Here is a 23,616-nt window from a genome sequence, read left to right on the forward strand (position 1 = left end):
ATACAGTAATTCAAACCTTCAAAACAATTCCATTCTGAAATAAAGTGGCATAATCATTACCTTTCTTCTAGCCTCATGGCCTGATTCAACTGTCCACTGTATGTATCAACCCAATCTCAGCTCAATGGTAACAGATTGTATGAGTAGAATTTATAGCCAAGTAAACATAATATTTCTGCTAAAGCTAGACTTAAGCTTGGATACATCCAACTGCTTTTAGAGTGCCCATGGAGCCCAAATGGGAAGAGCCCCTAAAACTACCACAAGGGAGAGAGAGTTGGATAGTTGAGCTACAAAATTAAACCATGAAAATAGGCAACAGGAAAAAAAAAAAAAATGGCTGAAAGGTTTGATTCAGATGCTCAGCATAGAATACCCTCTGTGCTTTAAGATTTATGGAAAGGAAAGCCTCTAAGCAATTTTCGAAGTCCTGCAGACATTTGGATTCTTATTTGTGTAACCCCTGTAATCAAGGCTAAATACAGACAGCTAAGAGTTTGGCTTGGCCTGGGTTTTCTTGAAATGGCTTAACATCCATTTATAGGCTCGTAAATCCTTCAAGTGTTTCCACTGTGGGGTTTGTGGAACCCCACCCCCATTTATGAGCAACTAGAATTGGGTCACAGATAAACTCCATGACTTGGGGAGATACAGTTTTGGGGCAATGAATACCATAATTTTGTTTCTCTTAATATGAGGGACTAAATTTGTTCCAGCAGGTTTGCAAGTTATGGTTTTAGACTACAGCCTTCTGTATTGCTATTTTAAGATGTTATATTTAAAGGAGACAAAAGAGCTAAAAATAACTAAATTTAGTTGTGAAATCCTGGGGCCTTTGAAAGGAAATTTGCGAGCTTAGGGATATTTCTGTCATTTTTCAAGCTCCCTGTTTTCTCAGGTCTTATTACTTCATTTCTGTATAGGTAACATTAGAAATGATTTCTTTTTTCCTATTGAAGATCTTGCAGATAAACTTAACACCTAATGATTTTAAAGGGAGGTTGATGCTTAAACAGAAACCCATACTTATAAGCAGACTTATATGTTACAGCCTTACAGTTATTGGGGCCAGTGTTTAAATATTAAAAACACTCTTGTGATAAAAACACCGTAATATGTGGCTGAACTATGACTTTAATATGAGCACTACATATTTGGAGCATTACAATTAATCTGCAAATGTTCACAGGCTAAATTAAGGGGGGCACCAGAGCCCAGAGAAAAGTGTGGTAGTCTAAAGAAGTGGTCACGGTGAGATGATAAAGACCTTCCTTAGGGATGCAGTAGGAATGGGATGGAAGACAAGGACCTGACACCAAAAACGCAATTGTTGCTACATATTCCAATTAAAAGGTGTATGTTTCCTCTCCCTATCTTTTCTTTGGTTTTTGAGTTTGAATTGTTAATTGTCCTGAGCTGTTTCAGGTTTAGTTGCCTAAGCGTAGTGAGTGAAAGGTGTTTGGAAATGTTTTCTGGTATCTGGTTCAAAAATATAAATCATATCCCCACCCATGGTTGCTATCTCATCATCTCAAAAGTATCCTAGAGCACCCCCAAGCTCTTGGGGTATCTTAGGGGGCAGGGGTCCCAGAGTCCTAGCAAGGCATTGCCTTGGAGCCCTGAGCAAGACTGTTAGAGTTATATTTCCTTTTTATTTGAAAGGGCAAGGGTTTATACTGACAGAGATGATCTGGTTTGTCACTGTGGTGTTGCTGGTTCAATCCCCGGCCCAGCACAGTTGGTTAGGGATCCAGCATTGCTGCAGCTCTGGCTTAATTCGCAGATGTGGCATGGATTTCATCCCTGGCTGGGGGTGTGGCTGAAAAAGAAAAAAAAGACACAGAATGTTACTTAAATGCTTATAAAATATCATTTGTATTTATTTTTAGAACCAAAATGTAATAATTAATATACACCAAATAGTAACTACTATACTAGAACTTAACAAACTAAAGTTTTATCTCCTAATGTTTTTCATCCTAGAGGCCAGTTGTTCTCAACCTTGACTACACATTAGAATCGCATGTAAGCTTTTTGAAACAAGTATTAAATCAGTTTCGGCACCTAAGGCCTCGGTCCCAGATGTGAGTAGGTTCTAAAAACTCCCTTCCTGATTTGAACGAATAGCCAGAGTCGACTTCCTCCTCTCTAGATGCCCAGCCATCTAACATTTCTTTATGTAAGCTGTTTACTCTCTTGATGGTCTTAGCCATTTCCTCCATTTTATTACTAGACTTATCTACTGTGTGTGATGCTTTTGAGAACAAGACTGGCAGTGAAACTAAAGGTTTGAGCATTTTCAGTCTAGATGAAGAAAGGAAGTCCATGTTAATATCCTGTTGTACAGAGGGAAGCAATCTCTGTATTGCCTGAATTATTTAGTAGATTAATAAAACCTAAGGTAGTACTCTATTAGCTACTCTTCTTACTCTGCCAACATTTAGGATTTGAGAACAGTAAACCTTTGTTTATATCCTCTGTAGATCAACACTGATTTGCTTCTTTCCTGGGATTTAACTGAAAGCAGTGCCCAGCTACGAATAAATTTTAAAATACTGAACAACTACACACAATGATTAAAAGGTATAAAATTAAACGCTTGATCCCTAGAATATGCCTCTGAATGTGTGCATATATCATAGCAAAGGGAACTAGGTTCCACTAAAACTTTTCCTTTCTGATTAAAAAAAAAAAAAAAAAAAAAAACAGTTTTGTTCTCAAATACACAAACTAAAGCATGAGCATTTCTGCAGGGTTTAGAATGCTGGTTATTGCACAATGGGCCAAAGGGGCTAAATCTTTCATTTAAGGAGAAAGCATGCCCTTTAAATTTCTTGCCAGGCCAAGTGACAGATGAGACGATTTACATCCACTAAGATTTCAGTCACTTGATGCAATAGTCTTGGCAACAAAATTCTACCAAATGAAAAGCGTCAAATTGCACAGAATGGTGTTCGGAGCCAGTGGGTCCCCTCATCAACTTCCCTGGGAATTGTGCCAAGATTCAAGGCTTTAAAGTTTCCATTGCTGCTTCTGAGTTCTAAACTGTAGCTTTTTAGCCTAGCAACCTCAAGACCATTCCCGATCCATTGAAGTAGGAAGCCTGTCACACATTAAGTAACGTGTCCACATTCTGCATAATCTTCCCCCTTCTAATATCGCCTTGCTTTTCTGTTCTGTTTTTCCACTTAGTCCTTCTCTCCTTTACTGTTCTCCACCTCCTCCCCCATGCAGAATTTAGCTAACTTACGTAAAAATCACACAGTTAGGGATAGAATCAGGAGCTAGCATACTGCAAAAATAAAGTGGCCCACAGGCAGAAGGAAGATTTTGAAACTGTATCTTCCCTAGGCCTGACAGTTAAGCATTTTAAAGCAGTTATCCATATGGATGCACAAATACCTTTAAAAGAACTTGGGATTGATTTAGGATAAAAATGAATCTTTTGGACTCTTTGTAAACATAGAGTTGGAATAATAGAGATGATTACTTTTGAACATGCAGCATCTTTTCAGTTGTGAAAGACCTCAAGGAAAGGCAAGCCCTCGGAAAAGATAGTTTATTTAAGCTGATCTCACAATGGACTGCCACAGGCAAAGACAAAGCCAGTGGTGTCCTTTTTCCCCCTCCCGCCTGCCACGACATTCTGAATGGCAGCCCGTGAACCACTGCCATCCCCAGTCAGCAGCAGTGAGAAGAAACCACACAAACCCTTAATTTTTGTTTACTGAGAATGGAAACAACACTGTTTTAGCGCTGTCATTCCACTGTGTTGGCCCCGGGATCTCTGGATATACTGGTGAAAAATAAGGCATAATACATGGAAGAGCCCAGCAGATGACTTCGACACAGGAAAACACCTCAGTAATAAGCAAGGCAGCTATGACAAATTTGAAGAATTGGCCACATTACATTGATGAGATGGTAATCACGAAAGTGCCACCTAATAATGATAATAATACTTATTAAGTGCTTACTACAAAGTGCTGCTCTGAAGTCATTACTATTATCATTTCCGTTTAGAAATGGGAAAATTGAGGCACAAAGTAATGACATAAAACTTGTACAAGTCACACCACAAAAGAGGGCCTTAGCTGGAATATGAACCTGCTCCCAGGTCAGTGCTTTAAACCACTAAATTGCAATTCTGTTAACCTTTAGGAAACGTCCATGATTTACAAATAAGATTAAATGCTTGCAAATGCTTTAAAGCAGAATAGGTACTATGCCAGCAAATGAAATGTAAAATATTTCCCTGAATCAGAGCATAAAACAATGCCCTTTAAAATACAGCAAAGATCATTTGACCCCCTTTTTGCTTTGGAAAAGTTAACCAAACTATGATTTTAAAATCCTGCAGTTTAATTATTACATAATATAGTTTTTTCTGTCTTAGTACCATTCCTTTTCCTTGTATTGGAATACGAGTCTTGAAAAAATGGAAACTGTCAAGATTAAACCTCTGTGTGTGTAATATTGAGGAGTAGAAGGAAGTAAGTATATGCTATTAACTAGAGATAACTTTGGACTGGTACCTCTTTGGATTTCAGTTCATAGAAGAAATGTGTTTGGTGTTAAAGTTCTTAGGGAGGTTTAATAGAACTCTGAACATGAACATTCCTGAACTCATAGGTGACACAGCCATCTGTGCTGTGAGTGGATTTTAGCAGCATGCCAAAGACACCCGGCAGGTGAGAGATAGGAACATTGAAAACCTTAGTAAAATGCCTCATCCACCAATAAGAATGAATGCTTTTCATAAAGACAGGTTAACCTCAGATCTTACAGTGTGATTAGGATAGAACCTCAAAGTTCATAGGATTAGAAACCAGTCCTCTCTTTGCCATTAACTAACTGGAGGAAAGGAACGATCTCTGTTAATTCATTTCCAATCATCAAAAAATAAGTGGACTCAGTGAGGGCCGCTAAGCTAATTGATGATCTAGTGAAAACTCAGAACTCTCTCTCTCTCTCTGAAGAAATATAAAGGCATAGATTCAGTTGTATGCGTGGGCACCTAAACCTCATCTTAGAACTCAGGTTAAAAACATACAGATCAGGGAGTTCCCATCGTGGCGCAGTGGTTAACGAATCCGACTACGAACCATGAGGTTGCGGTTCGGTCCCTGCCCTTGCTCAGTGGGTTAACGATCCGGCGTTGCCGTGAGCTGTGGTGTAGGTTGCGGACATGGCTCGCATCCCGTGTTGCTATGGCTCTGGCGTAGGCCAGTGGCTACAGCTCTCATTGGACCCCTAGCCTGGGAACCTCCATATGCCACAGGAGTGGCCCAAGAAATGGCAAAAAGACAAAAAAAAAAAAAAAATACAGATTAAACCTCTCACATTGTTTACAGTGCCTACTTTGCTGTAAAGTGGGATATGGTGGGCGTGTTTGCTTGTTTGGAAACAAGGCAAAGCCAGCCCAGAATATGGAAAGATAGGAGAAGGCAGGAGAAAGGACATTGGGAAAGTCGTTGGGTTAGTTGGGATGGGCACACAAGGAAAGAGGGAGGTCACTGAAGTGAGAAGGCTCCGCGCTGTGCTGAGGATAAACTGGAGTGATTTGATGGTTTTGCTTACAGCAGAGGAGGTGACAAAGATTTTCATTTTTCTCTACTGCTTTAGTATACTGTGTTTTCTACCTTGGTCCAGACTGTCTAATCAGGATCTCATTAAGGAAAACCTTAGCATTGTTTGAGTTCTCTTTCCCACAGCAGAGCTGAAAGTAAACAGCAGCCAAAGATAAACAGGGAGCATTGCTCTTTTCCTGTGTTGTACAATAGTAAGTCTAATTTATTGACAATATTGTTGGTGGCATAAATACTGAATCTTACAATGAACTTTTTAAAGAGGCTGCTGGTTTCTAAGCTTTACCAGGCTAGCAGACTTTCTTTTGTTGTTAATGGAATTTGTTTTCTAAATCAGGATTACTAAAATAACGGGCTTTGTGTCCTAAAGGACACTAGAGACCCACTTGCTATTCAGGTCCAGTGGTTTGTTTTGTTTTGTTTTTAATTCCTTAAACCAGTGAATGGCTGCATATCAGATTTTCTCTGCTTTTCTTTCCTGTCAAAAGAATAGAAAGACAGATTTTTGAAGAGAGAATAGAGTTTTACAAACCTGCTCTTGAATCCATCTTGAGGCTGTCTGGATCATGGTGTAGGGAAGGATTCCTACCAAAATCATTTCCCACCAAAATTCCCCTTCGCCCTTCTACCCAGTTATCTACATAAACCTGGATAGAGGGCCTGAGCCCATAGAGCTGGAGTTCTAAACAGAGCCAAGGCTGGCCTGGGTTACAGGCCTGGTTTCTGCCAGAAAATTATATTTGCCAAGGTCTGCTTCTCAATTCCTTCTTGATTGCTTGCTTATTTACTTGTGGCTATGTTTTCAAAAGAAATTAGGCTGACTTTGATATTCTTAAAGTCGATTTTGGTAACCTTTTATTTTACACTTTGTCTGTCTGACCCAGCTCATATCCTGCCCTTAAGCTGATTCTCCCAGAAATAAAGCCCACTTATACGTGACTGGACTTATCTGATACACTAGAAATATTCTAATGATCTGGTGATGCATTTTCCAGCTCCAGTGTTAAGACGTTTCTCCCATCAAGGACCAGCCTCTCTAAATACAACCTGTTCCAGAGTTACCAGAACCACTGAATATGACTGAAGCAAAGTCTAGCAAGTGAAAACATTAGATTTTTTTTTCTTGGTTTTCTTATTTATTTATTTTATTTTTAGGGCCACACCTGTGGTATATGGAAGTTTCCAGTCTAGGGGAAGAGAGGGAGATACAGCTGCAGGCCTACCTATGCCACAGCCATAGCAACACCAGATTGAAGCTGCATATATGGTCTACAGTGCTTGTGGCAATGCCAGATCCTTAACCCACTGAACGAGGCCAGGTTCAAACCCCACATCCTCACAGTCACTATGTTAGGTCCTTAACCTACTAAGCCCTAATGGGAACTCCTAGTTTTCTTTTTTAAAGCCATACTCCATACATACAGTTTAACTTCACTTTCTATCCTCTATTTTATGAAGCTTACTGTGTATCCTTTCTACTGATGTTTTTATGCTCTTCATGAACTACATAGAGAATTAATTTATTTAAATGTAGGCATCCTTTTGAAGTTTGCTTGTTTAATCAATGTAATGTTTTAGAGGTTATTCCAACATAATACATACACCTTTAGTTCACTCATTTAAACTGCTCTCCTATATGCCAAGGTGTAAATAGAATATAATTTATTTCTCTAATTTATTAGCTATGAATAGATAGACATGTAGATTTTCCCTTATTTCTTATTGTTGTAAACAGGGGTTCAGTGGACATATTTGCATATTCATAAGTGTACATATGTACAAGATAAACAGAAGTTTCTCTGGAACATAAGAGTAGAAATGAAAGTGCTGGGCTTCATGGAGACATATCTCAAACACTTATGGACATTGACAAGTTGCTCTTGAAAATTATTTTAGAAATTTATACCCCACTAGGTATAAAGGAGCATATCCCTGCAGCTCTACTGATACCTGATGACTGGTCCTTTCAAATAAGTGCCCATTTTGCCAATAGATAGTTATCTCTTTCTTGCTGATTTGTAAAAATTTTATATTACTTTTTTCATGATAATAACAGTTTGTCAATTAAATAGCGTGCACATATCTGCTTCTAGTCTGTCCCTTTTCTTTTTAATTCTGTATATCAATGAGTATTCAAGTTGATATTGTCATATTAACCCATCTTTTTTCTTTAGCACTTGTATTTTTGTACTCTGCTTAAGAAAAAAATCTATCCCGTTATCATAAAATAATCTCTCTCTCTTTTTTTTTTGTGGCCACACCTGTGAAAGTGTGGAAGTTCTTGGACCAGGACCAGGGATCGGATCCAAGTCACAGCTGGGACTTAGGCTGCAACTACAGCAGTGCTGGATTCTTTAACCCCCTGCCACAGCAACTTAAGCCACTGAAGTCAGATTCTTAACCCACTGCACCATGGCAGGAACTCCCCAAGTAATCTCTTATTTGTTTCCTAAGATATTTGAAGTTTTACTTTTTACATTTAGATATTTTATTTATCTGAAATGTATTTTTGTGAGTAGAATTAAGTAGGAATTCTTTTTTTTTAATTACCACCTTTCTCAGTATCATTTATTGAGTAATTTATTCTTCCCCCATTTATTTGTCTTATACTAAAATTCCCCTTCAAATGTGGGTAGACTCTTTCTGTTCCTTTTGCTTAACCCTATACTCTTTTAATTGCTGTATGATATATCTCCTATAATATGTGAGTGATGTAATTACATTTATAGGTATCCTTATATTAAGGTACTTTTGAAATTCTTGGATAAATCCACTTTGTTTTGGTCCACTCTTGGATTCACATTACTAATGTTTAATTTAGATTTTTGCATGCATATTCAAAGCAAAGTTGGTTTATTATGATTCTTCTCATTTATTTCATACCTTTGGATATCCAAGTTACATAGCACCAAAAAATGAGGTGGAGAACTTCTCTTTTATATTATTATTTGTATTTGATGGAGTTATTCTTTCCATAAAAGTTTATTTAACAGCCACCTATAAAACTTTAATGACCTGAAAATTTGGGATGAATTTTTACTCTCATTTCTTTAATAGTTTTTAGTCTATTCATGTTTTGTATTTTTACGGATTCACTTTTGAAATTTTTTTCTGGAAAGCAATTTACTTCACCTAAGTATTCAAATTTGTTGGCATAAAATGCTTCACATTATTTCTTATATGTAAAATTATATCCCCCTTTTCATTTTTAACATTGTTTGGGGACCTTTCTTTTAATGATCAATAATGCCAATGACTGTTAGTATCTTTTCAAAGAAGTAGCTTTTTAAACAATTACACTTCATTAGCGTGACCAATAAACTCCATGGAATAACTGGTATATGCTAGACTCTGTTTTAAGTAATTTGGATGGGGAAAAAAAGAGAACAAAGTATTCAGATCTCTGCTCTTACGGAGTTTATGGGGCAGAGACAAAAAAAACCCCATAAAACATCATTAATTATGTGGGATATCATAAGATAAGAAATGCTATGTAAAAAAATGGAGCAGCATCAGCAGGATCAGGAGTGCAGGAGGGTGCAAGGGCATGTGGTTGGCAATTTTAAAGGTGGACAGGAGAGGTGTCTGTGAGAAAATGAGAATTGAACAAAGATTTAAAGGGGGCAGGGAAGTTAGCCATGTGAGTCTCTGAGAAGAAAGATTCCTGGCAGAGTGAACAGCCAGTGCCAAGGCCCTAAGGCAGGAGCATTCCTGATATGACTTGAGATTGCAAATAGACCAGTGTGGCCCAAGTAGAGAGACTGAGAGAAAGAGAAAAGGAAAGGTTAAAGAAATAGTAAGTGTAATCACTCTGGGTTTACGCTGAGAAGGCTACTGGAGGAATGACATGATCTGATCTATAGTTTCAAATGTAAATGGAAGCCAGGTGAAATTTAGGCTATTGCAATACTAGAGAGATAATGGCCACTTGGCCCAAGGTGGTAACAGTGGGGATACAGAGGTGAAGTTGAAATGATCTCTCTCTCTCTGATGTTTTTGTTTTATTTGTTCTTGTTCAGCGATGCTGGCTTCTATCTTTATTACTCTCTTCCTTCTGTTTGCTTTAGTTGAATAACCACATTTTCTCATCTATTTTATTCTAATAGTTATAATTAAATATTGTGTTTGGCCAAGGCTCTTAATTATGTAGTTTATTCATTCATTTTCTTTATTTTTTGTTTTTGTCAACTTGATCTATCTGTTTCTGAAAAAAAGTGAAATTTCTCAATATGATTGCAAATTTGTTGGTTTTACCTTATATCAGTATTTTCATTATATTTTTCTAGACAGTCTTGTTAGGTGCATTTAAGTTCACATTATTATAATCTAGGGGGAATTGCTCTTTCTATCATTAACTAATATGTATTTTTGTCTCTATCAAATAAGCTTTACCTTCTATTTGCTTTTTCACTATCCCAGTTTTCTATTTTGCTCTGGCATTCCCTGACCCCTTACTTTAAATTTCATGGGTCATTATTTTTAGGAAAACCTCATGGTGGCATATATCTGGGTTTTCTTAAATCAGATCTGAAATCCTATTAGCTGCTGGAATTAATACATTTTCTGCGGTTGTTGCTAAACTCTGAGTTGTTTCTACTATCCCATTTTATATTTTCTATGAATCTTAGCTTTTTCTTAACTTTTGTTTTTGCTGTTCTTTCATTGGTTTGTTAAGAAATTCAGTTTTTTGCCTATAAATTTGTATAATTTTAAAACATGTATACTTGGCAAATTTTTAATAATGTCTTTAACCATTTCCTAAATGGTAAAAGGACCTTATTTCCTTGTGTGGCTTATGATTTTTTTATTTTTTTATTTTAAATTTAGCTAGACAGGGGTTGTTTTCTATAGGAATTCCCTGTGCTTAGATACAAGTCCTATACAATTAATAGTTTCCAGACAATTCTATCGTAATTTCTCAGCTCGATGTTCCTGATTATATGAATATGTAAATTTGAGTGTCACATCTGCCTGGGACAGAGGTGGGAGTTCAAATTTCTGGCTAGCAGCCATTCCCACTTCCACAGGGCAGTGAGCAAAGATTTTTCTGTTTCCTCTTTCATAATTTTTGCATCCAGTCATGGCTCCTAGATTTCTGCATGTTACTCAGTCCTGCAACTTACAGGGAGAGTGCTGCCTCCCTCACAAAGGCATTAAACCCAGATCTCTATGGTTATGATTGTTCTGTGAGTCCCAAGACTACAGCCCCCGGCACATAAGGATTTGTTGTTTTATAATGTTTAATTTTTGTATTTACATTTTTACTATTCTTGTTTATTTTTTCAGTAGTTTGTTTGGAGCAGGCAGAAATTCAGTATAGTCAACCACGTTGACTTGAAGTCCATCCTCCACATTTTTACTTTAAATTAATATTCAAACTATTAGTGATATTGCTTCATGTTTCCAGTGCTGCCTTATTCCAATACATTGTTCATTTGAAATTAATTATTTTCTTGTTCTGGGTCACCAAATATTTCAGTTCCTTTGTATAAGGGGAATGAAGTTTAGTATATAAAAATTCTCAACCAACTGCCTTCTGTGATAAATTGATTTTATATGTGAATACCAAAAGTTACCATTTTTTGAGCTTTTTAATTAGTGTTTGGTTGAGTCCCCCTAAGAATATGGGAATGGTGATTGCTTTCTTTAAATCTTCCAAAATGTAGCTGGAAGATCAAGTCCAGGGTAGGCCAGGAGGTTACCCATGCATTTTCCTGAGGCTTGTGAAAAATATTCAAGGTCTGTCTAAATACAAAACATTTATCATGTCAATCCAGTACAACCTGGATGCAAATTTAAGCAGGTTAAAATTTGAATAAAACAAAACCTGTGGAAGAATAGCACAAAAACTTATAAATGACAGCACTGCTACAAGGTTTTCTGAACATTTGAAGAACATTCAAGAAGAATCATGTCATTGATTTCAATTAATCTGATTTGTTTTGGAAAAAGGATTTTTTTTTTAGAACTTTGATTTATCAAGTACTCCATCCTCAGGGTCACTCATCCATATAATGGTTTTTGAGAGCTTGGCCTGATTCCCCATCACAGGGAAAGTGAGAAGTGCAGTATTCTCACCTGTATCTCTCTAAATACTGGCGCTTGCATTTCTGCATTTCTTGTATTCCACCTCTTCACTCTATGTTTAGTTTCTCTCTTTCTCTTATCAAAAAGACAAGTGTAGACTTCTTTCACTTTTTTGTGTCCTGTCAAATTCTACAAGCACAAGTCAGAGTGAAAAGGAGAAAAAAACTCTATAGAGCATCTTGCTTTACATCATTTTTAGTGCTTCGAATGTCCTCTGCACACAGAGACTTTCTCAGTGGCCCTGTTTCTTCTTCTAGCCCAGTCCTTCTTCCATCATCCAGGTTGTCATATCTTCTCTGCTCTCCAGCCTCTTTTATATCGTCTTTCTCTACCTCCCTCTTGGGCTCCCTCTCGAAAGGAATTGCTTATTTCTCACTTTCTTGGAACAGCAAATCAACCCTGCTCTCACCTTCTCTTTCTCTTGAGGCCCACGTGTTTACCTCCCAATGACCTGTTAAGAAGTTTTGCTAATAACTTAGATCCCTAAGAAGAATTCTGTTTATCAGATTTTAAAATCATATTTTTTTCTTTCCCAACATATGTTTTAGAATTTTATACTTTTTGTTTAACCTCAGTTTTCTGAAATGCTTCAGCTGACTCTGATTTTGTCAAATAATAAAAATTTTAAGAATTTAATTTTCGGGAATGTGATTAGTAAGCTATTTTTACTCTGTAGTTATATTAACTAGTCCAATTTAATTAAATCAAATTAAGTAACACACATAGGCCAATATGTAACAGCAAGAGGAACCCAAGAAGATCTTGAATTTTTCATGAAATTGAAAAGCCAGGATAGCTTGTGCATCAAGATCACAGATAAATCCATATATCTCCCCATCTGGTTTTAAATATTCCTTCACTGGCTAGGTTTGTGACTTTGGACAGACAAGTGATTTAATCTCTCTGCCTTCAGTTTTGTCATCTATAACATCTAATAATAATAATACCTGTCTCGTATGGATGCTGGAAATAATAAATGAGTTAATACACATAAAGCTCTTAGAACAATGCCAAGTGCTTATTAGCTAAGGTTCAAGTATTCACATCACACACATTATATCAAGTACTTGAAAACAAAAATGTATGAAGGAGTTCCTGTTGTGGTTCAGCAGTTTAAGGACCCAACATTGTCTCTGTGGGGATATGGATTCAATCCCTGGCCTCCCTCAGTGGGTTAGGATCCACTATTGCCATAAGCTGCAACATAGACCCTGCTGTAGCTCTGATTCAAACCCTGGCCTGGGACTTTCATATGCCGCAGGTGCAGTCTTAAAAAAAGAAGGTTAATTGATTGGGGTTTTAAATTAAGTACCACATTTGAAATATACTTAATGAAGAAACAGCTGTTTTTCAACTTATTCTAATATATCCCAAATAAATCTAAAATATTCATAAGAAAGTAAGGCATGCACTCTTAAGTGGTTCTTAATATTTTTTCTGGCCTTTTGAAAATATGATAAAAGCAATTGCTCTTTTCAAGAACTATGCAAAAATAATAGTGCTTACATATTGGATTCCTAATCCCATGAAGCCCATCCTTCCAGCTAAGCTTAAGAACTCATGGCTTAAATATTTTCTTAGATCAGTCTCCTAAGGCAAAAAAATAAAAATAAAAAAAATAAATAAATGAGATCCAATTAAACTTATATACGTTTTTTGTTTTTGTTTTGTTTTGTTTTGTTTTGCACAGCAAAGGAAATTGTTGACAAAACAAAAAGACAGCCTTTGGGATAGGAGAAAATATTTGCAAATGATGTGACCAACAATGGGTTAATATCTAAAATATACAAACAGCTCACAGCTCGTACAACTCAATATCAAAAAAAAAAAAAAAAGCAATTCAATCAAAAAATAGATGGAAGATCTGAATAGCTATTTTTCCAAAGAAGATTTAGAGATGGCCAACAGGCATGTGAAAACATGTTCAGTGTCACTAATTATTAGAGACCTGCATATCAAAACCACAGGGAGTAATCACCTTGCACCAGTCAGAATGACCATCATCAAAAAGTCTATAAATAGCAAATCTTGGAGAGGATGTGGAGAAAAGGGAACCCCCCTACACTGTTGGTGGGTGTCAGTTGGTACAGTCAGTATGGAAAGCAGTATGGAGGCACCATAAAAAAGACTAAAAATAGAACCACCAGTGGAATTATCTAGCAATTCTACTCCTACATATCTATCTGTAATAAATAAAAATCTTAACTCAAAAAGATACATACACCCAGTGTTCATAACAGCACTATTTATAATAGCCCAAATATAGAAGTTACCCAGGTGCTCATCAACAGACAGTTGGATTAAGAAGATGTAATGAGATCCTGCTGTATAGCACTGGGAACTTTGTCCAGTCACTTATGATGGAGCATGATAATGTGAGGAAAAAGAATGTATACGTGGATGTGTAACTAGGTCACCTTGCTCTGCAGTAGAAAATTGACAGAACACTGTAAACCAGCTATAATGGAAAAAATAAAAATCATTATATATGAAAAAAAGATGTGGTATGCATATATAGTGGAATATTACTCAGCTATATATATAAAAAAAATGAAATACTGCCTTTGCAGCAATTTGGATGATCCTAGAGAATATTATGGTTAGTGAAATAAATCAGACAGAAAAAGACAAATACTGTAGGTTGATGTCATGTACAGGTGTAATCTAAAAATAATACAAAGGAGTGATATACATAGTATTTTCCTTTAGAAAGCTTACAGGTTTTAAACATAAATTTTAAAATGGTTAACTGCAATTTGGGTAAATATCACCAAAGAAAATTAAATTACTTTATGAATTAAGTATTAGGGGGACTTGCTCTAGGTCATAATGTCAAAGTTTGTGTCTCTAAGGAAGAATAGTAGAAAAACCAGGCCTAACCATGTAGAAGGAATCATGAGATTAAGAGTAGGGGTGCCATGTTCTACGTAGAATGAAGATCATACTGGATAAAGGAAGGGGAAACCCAGGTTATTTGAGAACCTACAAGAAGGCCAGGATTATTAGATTAGAATAAAATAAACAGGAGATAGATTTCATTTCGGACTTGATCCAGATGACAACTGAAGTGTTGAGACAGAAAGTGTGTTATTATATTTAAACTTTTAAAAGCCTCCTCTTCCTCCCTGCCCCCTGAAAACAGCCGTTGTTGTAGAAGTTACTTGTTGCAGGGTAATAGTCAAATGCAGACTGTGGACTTGAAAGCTTATTTCCGTAAGCCAAGCAGGAGGTGACCGTGATCTAGTCTATAGACAGTGGCAATGTACATGAAAAGAGATGAAGGATTCCAAAAATATTTTTAAAGTATAGTTGTCAGGCCTGGGTGATTGATTTGATTTAGAGGGAGAAAAATAAAGTCATGGATGATTCTCAGATTTCTGGCATGGACAACTGCACAGGCAGAATGCCTAGAAAGAATTAACTAGCCTCTTGAGGATTTATCTCATAAATTCACTTCAATTTCAGTGACAGTGAGCATTTTAGATATATATACATAAGGAACCTGATTTTCTCCAGAGCTCTAAGAACTCACTTTGGTGCAGATGAAAGATGGGCTTTAGGGAATTGAGATGTTATATATACCTCCTAACTCAATATATAGCTCTTTTTTTTTTCTCAAATTCATTGAAAAAAGTATACTCTTATGCTGTCAGTTGTTAAAAAATATTATGCTTCCAGTTTTCCTACCAGTATGATCTCTTCCAAACTTCTACAATTTAAGTTAGTGTGTAACACCATCACTGAGGCACACTAAATTCCCAGTGTGTTAATTCTGAGGCTTATGTGCTTTTCTCATGTTGTCTTATTACACACAGACATTCTGAATATGTAGTAGATATGCAACTATATCAAATATATATTGAGCCAATATATAGTGAAACTGATGTTCACAATGTGTAAGTTATTTCTTAGGAATAAGAAACTCCTAGAAGCATATTCTTAGAATATTTAAAATGTAGTTGATGAGGCTCCTGTCGTGGCTCAGTGGTAATGAGCCTGACTGTATCCATGAGGACATGGGTTCAATCTCTGGCCTTGCTCAGTGGGTTAAAGGATCTGGTGTTGCCATAAACTGTGGTATAGGTCACAGACGCAGCTCAGATACTGTGTTGCTGTAGCTATGGTGTAGACCAGCAGCTATAGCTCCAGTTCTACCCCTAACCTGGAAACTACCATAGGCTACAGCTGTGGCTTAAAAAAACAAAAAAGACTAAAAAGGAATTGACAAACTCAACCCAAACTAACATAAGAAAACATATAGCTCATCTATGTAAAATCTTTCAGAGCAGAGTAGTATTCAGGCATCAGGGTTCTGCCTCACTCCATGACTCACGTGTGGGTTCCTTTGTTCCTTTAATTACTGGCAAGCTTTATCCTTGAGACAGGAAAACAAGCCACTGGCAGCTCCTAGCCTACATGGTCCTTCAGGTTTCCCAGTGGAAAAAGGTATTGTTTTCCCACTGTGAAAACAAGGAAGACTTTGTTTGAGTCACGTACTCATCTCTGAACTAATCGTTGTGGCCAGATGATACGGCAATGACTATCCAAATCAAGTCACCTGTTTGCCTTGGCCACTTTAGCCAGAAGTATCTGTAATCTCCTATCTGCAAGAAGATGGAGATGTGACCCCAGAGCATGAGGGAAGGATGATGGATGGGCATGTAAACTAACAAACAACAGATGTCATTTCAGGTAGGAAAATTGGAAAAGCCCTGAAACATCACTGAATGGTTTCAATAAAGGCAAAAGTAGAATTACAGACCCAAAAGATTAAAACAAGGAGTATAAATATAAGATGAAGAAGAGGTGATTATGCAATAATACAAATAAAAATATGAAAAGACTGTACTGTGTTGCTTGTGAATCAGTAGGTGACAAGGTTTTAAAGTCAAGATAACAGAAGGATGAATAAAAACTATGTATGGGATACAGGAATGATGATTTAGTTTTACTGTTTGACTACCCTTAAATAAGATGCTTGTACCTAAGCTGGTACTCTTCAACCAAAAAAATAAACTGAAAACAAAATGGAAAAGATTTGGAAGAGTTCTACAAAGATATGAAATGAAGTAGAAAATGAAATTTAAAAGTCAATAAGTATGAATGTAGTGCTTTGTCTATGCAAAACAAAGCCTTTTGAGATGGATAAAAGATGTCAAATTATTGCAATAGTAAAAGAGAAATTAAATATTCTATATATGTGTATGGTTCTAATTAAAAAAAAATGACTCTTTCTGTATCTATACTCAAGATCAAACAGAATAAAAGAAGCTTGAGCAGAAGAATGAAACATTTGAATTTGAGATAGAGAAATTTTTAGCTGGGAATTAGTAAATATTGGAATAAATTAGAAATGTTACCTGAATCTTTTAAAATCGAGTTCCTTCTTGTATGTTTGCTGGGTGGGGACCCTATGCTGCTCAGAATCAGGGTGAAGAGGTAGATGAACATAGACTTCAAGAGGACAGGAATCGCTTGTTATGCAAATTTGTGTCTTAGGGGTTGGTGCATAGTAGACCTTAAAACATTTGCCGAGTGAGTGTGTGTGATTCTAATTATATAATATAAATCAATTCTTAAGTATCTCTGTATGGAATCTGTTTTGTGGATTTGTCAAACAAATATTATATTTACGCTTGTGTTATCACACATAGCAGACTCCTATTCTGCCAAAGTTCTAGCTACTGTGCTTTCAGTTAATGGAAGCAAGATATGCTATTAATCCAAATAAAAGATTAATGACAGGGGGAAAAATATATAATTTCCAATTATCTGCAGCTTTGGATCATCTGGTTCAAATCTTCATCTATTATTGTCATCAATTAGGAGTTCATTTTAATAATTATGAAAAATGGAGTTTATTAATATCATAAATTATACTAAATAAAAAGCACATGGTCATAGTACCTTTATAAATAGATTCAACATTGAATCCAGGTTAAAATGGAATTGAGTGATAGATTTGGGTTCAGCAGGATTTCCCATTGTGGCTCAGTGGTAATGAACCTGACAAGCATCCACAAGGATGCAGGTTCAATCCCAGGCCTTCCTCAGTAGGTTAAGGATCTGGCTTTACCAAGAGCTGTGGTATGGGTCGCACATGTGGCTCAGATCTGGCATAGCTGTGGCTGTGGCTGACTGCAGCTCCAGTTCAACCCCTAGCATGAGAACTTCCATATGCTATAGGTGAGGCCCTAAAAAGCAAAAAAAAAAAAGAAAGAAAAGAAAAGAAAAAGAAGAAGAATCTGGGTTCAGCAAAAATACTGAAGACCAATCTTCTACCCAACTTTTCCTCCAGTAGTCATATAATTATTTAAATGATAATGGGATTGAGGCTTAACTATGGTAATGACTTGCCAAATGTGAAATAACCTCCATTTGACAGAACCTGGACCATACCTGCTTAAAAGATGAAAACTTCCCAAAACCAGAGGAAAGTTTTCAGAAGCTATTTCCTAATAGAAATATTAATTTCAATAGGTTAATATAATCTCTACTTGAATACCATCATGAAATTTCATTGATTTGTAATTTTTTTTCATGATTCTGAAAACAGATTCAACAAATGCAGATAAATTCAGGTTTAATACGTTTTCATTTCTCTTTATATGTAAGGAATGTCTTAGATTTGAAAATTGTGTGTTTAAAATTAGCTCACCATTAGGAGGTAGTTTTAAAGATAAACAAATGAAGAAGTTATTTAACTGATTCATAGAAGTTAGAAGTTCTTAGTTTACTGATGTATCTTCGATCTGATTACTCTAATCCATATACCATTGGCCCAGGAAGACATACTGCTCATTAAATTTGAAGATCTCCCTAGGCTCTGCCTGAACTTTTCTGAAATCATTTGAGTAGTTAATGCATTATGAAAAGATTGTTCTTTGATACAGACAATCGTTTTTATTTTGAATACTAAAGAAATCCAGTAATCAGGAGTTCCCATCGTGGCGCAGTGGTTAACGAATCCGACTAGGAACCATGAGGTTGCGGGTTCGGTCCCTGCCCTTGCTCAGTGGGTTAACGATCCGGCGTTGCCGTGAGCTGTGGTGTAGGTTGCAGACGCGGCTCGGATCCTGCGTTGCTGTGGCTCTGGCGTAGGCCGGTGGCTACAGCTCAGATTCGACCCCTAGCCTGGGAACCTCCATATGCCGCAGGAGCGGTCCAAGAAATAGCAAAAAAAAAAAAAAAGAAATCCAGTAATCAAGCTGTTGGGAGTCACCATAAGTGATAATGGCTTATAATAAGCATTACAATATATTTTGTTGATAAAAACTAGTACCTTTCTTACAGCCACAAAGTCAACTGTTTAATTGGGTCAGAGCTGTCCATTTCGATATCACAAGACATGTCTACCACTTTGGATAGTAAAACACATGTTACACTGCTTAAGCATGACACATTCTGATTTTTAGCCAATCACATTGCAGAGAGCTATCAGGATAATTTTTATCTGAATGAAATGTCAGAAAATATATCAGTTTTCCAAAAATAATATGCTACACATTAGCAGTCTCTGTCCTGTTTCCTTTCTGGAGTTCTGAAGTTATGTATGTCAGGGCTTTAAAAACTTGTGCTTCTAGACCCATAAATGGGACGCATCCTAGAAGGCAGCCTCTCTCGTGGTGTGGTTTTACATGGGATTCCAAGTGCTGAAAGCACTCCCTGTTCTGCTCCAGCTCTTTACTGAGATCCTTAAGACTTGATTTCTGGCTTTTTTTCCTTCCCAAGAGAACAAACAAGGTATAGTTTAAGCCAGTAGTAACCCCCAAGCATTTGTATTAATGTGTGCTCAGCAACAGTCTGAGACTTCTGTAGTTGCTTTATCCACAGTCCAGTGTTTATCTGCAATTTCCTGTTCACCGTCTGGGAAAACCAGATGTAACTCTTTTGAGAGGAAGCATCAAGTCCCATCTCTGCTTCATTATTTCAGATGTAATCAAAGCAGTAAACCTATGGAGTGTTTTTGGCTGTAATACGGTAGAGTTGCCCCTAGCCTGTGCAAAACTCCATCTGTGTTCCTTATTCTTCCAGAGGAGTTTCAATTCCAGGTATTAAGAATTATGTCGATTTGAGCTGATAAATCTTAATTTTTAAAAATTTAAGCCAATAGCTTATACCTTGATGGCAATATTCTTTGAGGCTCTTGCTACAACTTTTTAAGAAGACTTCACTCAATGCCCAACCACAGCAGCCCCCTTGTTTAGAGAGGCAGTGTGGCATAGTTGTTAGAGAAGGGACTTTGGAGGCAGGCCAACTGCTTGGCTTCAAACTCTATTTCTGCTTCCCCCTAAAGTTTAACCTGGAAAAAGTTATTTAACCTCTCTGTGCTTTGATTCCCCTAATTGTAGAATGAAAGTTATGACACTCAAAACTACCTCTTAGTTGTGAACGGAGTTCCCATTGTGGCTCAGCGAGTTAAGGACCCAACATTGTCTCTGTAAGGATATGGGTTTGCTCAGTGGGTTAAAGATCTGGCATTGCTGCAAGCTGAGGCATAGGTCACAGGTGCAACTGGGATCTGGTGTTGTCAGTGGCTGTGGTATAGGCCTGCAGCTGCAGCTCCAATTCAACCCCAGACCCAGGAAATTCCATATGCAGCCATTAGAAAAGAAAGAAGTGGGGGAGGGAGGGAGGAAGGAAGGAAGGAAGGAAGATTGTTTGAATGATTAAATAATATTTCACTTATTCTACCAATCTACTAAGAAAAGGCCTAGCATTTAGTAAAGAACACTACCTGTTATGTATTTTTATAGTTGTTCCTATCTCAAAGCCCTTGCACTTGGCATTCCTTTTTTCTGGAATGTTCTTTCAGATATTCACATGGCATGCTCTTTGACTTCAAATGTCACACCTCAGAGAAGACTTTCCTAACCATCTTTTCTACTATCTCTATTTGATGCTTTATTTTATGTTACCCTTGATCACCACCCAATTTTATATTTTATATTTATTTCATCTTTCTAACTCTTTGTTTCTTCAAAAAGAATGTAATCTCAAAAAGGTTTTTTTGTGTAGCACTACGTACCTTCAGTCTAGAGTACTATCTAGTGTACGTATATGTGTGTGTGTTTGTATATATACGTACATACTCATATATATATATGTAAACAAATATTTGGTGAATGAATAAATGAAGACATTATGATAAAAGGATATTTACATTATAGTATATTTCTATAGATATATAGATCTTCCTATCAAAACTCCCTAATGCATAAAATAATCACAACAACTTCAAAATGAACTAGATCCTGGTTTTAAGTTATGCTTGCAATGAATTGAAGAAAATTATGCTCATACCCAACACTGTAGTGTTTGTAGTGATTCACAACACGAGCCTGACCTTTTAGTTTGACTTCTCAATCAGTTTTGTTTTCAGGATACATGAAATTTAACGTACATTTGAGAGAGGAAAAGAAAATAATGCAGGTTTAAAGCATTAAGACATTTCTTCATACACGAAGATGACAATATTTTCTATCACTGGTAAAGAAAGAGTTTTTAAAGTAGTAATCACTTAGTATGCATTTTTTTCAGTATTATGATTGAAAGCACTTTCTCATTTCCAATTTTAAATAATTCCACAAAGATTTGTTGTTTTTGCTTTGCTTTGGAACAGAGTACCCAAGGCTCTTTAATCTAAGCAGGTTAAGTAAAAATGCAGATGGCAGAAAAACCCTCATGAGAATTGCACGTGCTTTCATGTTGTGATTTCACGTATTTTAAAATGAGAATAAATTGACTTTGCCTTTTGAAATCTCATTTAAGTGCAGACTGGTGGTACCATAAAGAAAAATTATTTCTTGTTTCTTGAGTCTTTATCATGTGCTATTGTGTTTAGTATTTAGTAGGATACAATACAAACTGTAGCGCTGTTTTTGGAAAACTTACAATTTGTTTAGAGAAATAAGACAAAAACAATAAGAGATCAGTACAGAGCAGAAAATTGTTAGTGACACAGAAATTCAGATGAAGGAAAGATCATCTTGGGTCAGTATGGCTAGAGAAGAAGTTGAAGAGAGGTTAATGCTTTAACCAGGCGTTAAAGGGTGAAAAAGCATTTTGCAACAAAGGAAGGAAAGATGTTCTACCCATGAATTTCAGGCTGTCCTGAGCAGAGATAAAAACAGGCAAATCAGCGTGGCCGAAAGGCCAGAGCAAATGATTTGAACCTGGGATCATCCAATGGCCAGAACATGTTTTGTCAGTTTAGTAAGCTTATAAATGTAAATATCACCTCTCTCCAATTGGATCCCAACAGGTGTCTATTTAAGTTTTCCAGTGAATGATAAGCATGGACTTTAGCAAGTCAGCAAGTATTTAACTTTAAAAAAAAAATACAGTATACTTCTGCTCATATTTAGCTAGGAGTCTTTTGGTTAAAAATGAAAGACATCCAAAAAAATAAAAATAAAGAAATCCACCCCAAGGTAAAATTTCTAAGGATACAGTGTGGAACTCGGGGAAAGTAAAGGCAAGGAATCAAAAAAAAAAAAAAATAGAGTTTCCCTTGTGGCTCAGCGGGAACAAATCTGACTAGTATGCATGAGGATGTGGGTTCGATCCCTGGCCTCACGCAATGGGTTAATGATCTGGCAGAACCAAAATGCAAATGTGTCTATGGGCAAATCTCTTTTAATAGAATTCAGTGTAAGAAAGACTCGGGTTACTGCTGAGGCACAGGTTCATTCCCTGGCCCAGAACTTCCATATATTGTGGGCAGAGCTGAAAAAAAAGCATCCAGGAATTTGCGTGGATTATGACATGAACAAATCAACTGCAAAAGGAAGGAACGAAGGAAGGAAGGAAAGAGTGAAAGAAAGAAAAGAAAAAGAAATACAACTTCGTGAAAAAAAAGAGGAAAAAATTAGTAAAAATAATGGAACACGATGGAGGATAATGTGAGAAAAAGAATATGTATATATATATGACTGGGTCACTTTGCTGCACAGCAGAAATTGACAGAACATTGTAAATCAACTATAATGGAAAAAATAAAAATCTTAAATAAATAAAACCTTGGCAAACTTCTTGACACTCCTAATCACGCTTAAGAAATAAAAAGTCCTGGACTTCCCAAGTGGGCTCACAGCATAACTACTTGGCATTGCTTTTACAGTGGCTGTGGCTCAACCCCTGGCTTGGGAACTTCCATATACCACAGGTGCAGCCAAGAAAATTAAAAAAAAAAAAAAAAGAAAAGAAAAAATCCTATGGTTACTTTGAATTACAAAAAAACGGTCTTGATTCAATTATGTAAAAGTTCCAGTCCCATGGAATGATCAAAGTTGTTAATTTTGTCCGGTTAGAATGACTGCCCTTCCATCAGCAAGAGCTTAGGGCATATGGAGGTTCCCAGGCTAGGGATCAAATCAGAGCTGTAACTACTGGCTTACACCACAGCTCACAGCAACGCCAGATCCTTAATCCACTGAGCAATGCCAGGAATTGAACCCGTGCCCTCATGGATACTAGTTGGTTCATTACTGCTGAGCCACTACGGAAACTCCTTGTTTTCTGTTTTTAATGTTTCTAAAATAATTGAGAAGACACCTTAAATAAAGGAAAGTTTAATGATTTCTTATATATTCAAAAGTAGTAATAACAGATAGTGTATAATTAATGTCTGTTATTTATTTCAAGCTTTTTTTTAAGATAATAATAAATTACTAATAATGGGAATTAGATTTTTCTAGGAAGAGAAGTACTTAGGACTTCATTTTTTCCCACTAATGTTTCCATGTGCTCAGTGTTTGCTGGGAGTGATTCTCAAGATTCAGGTCTTTGTTTATGGATTTGTCAGGCCTACTCTCATTTTAAATGCATTGTCTGATATGCAGGCTGTTTCTTCCATTGTTCTGAAGGAAATATAAAGTCTAGGCTGAATGGACTTTTCACTCAGGTGCAAATTATTCCAGCAGTTTTTTAGGTGTCATTT

At 36.6% G+C, this 23,616-nt stretch overlaps 1 protein-coding gene and 1 long non-coding RNA gene across 6 annotated transcripts in view; one reads left to right on the plus strand and one right to left on the minus strand.

Moving 5' to 3' along the window:
- The window catches only part of ADGRV1 (adhesion G protein-coupled receptor V1), a 574,200-nt gene that overhangs the window by 443,938 nt on the left and 106,646 nt on the right, over window positions 1–23,616 (plus strand). The gene's annotated exons all lie outside the window — the stretch shown is intronic.
- On the minus strand, window positions 1,117–7,866 carry LOC110259685. The gene is made up of 2 exons (XR_002342051.1): window positions 6,121–7,866; window positions 1,117–1,819 (listed from the first exon to the last, which is right to left on the minus strand). It is a non-coding gene; the product is annotated as an uncharacterized LOC110259685 (long non-coding RNA).

Source organism: Sus scrofa, chromosome 2, assembly GCF_000003025.6.
Source record: "Sus scrofa isolate TJ Tabasco breed Duroc chromosome 2, Sscrofa11.1, whole genome shotgun sequence".
Classification (NCBI taxonomy): Eukaryota; Metazoa; Chordata; class Mammalia; order Artiodactyla; family Suidae; genus Sus; species Sus scrofa.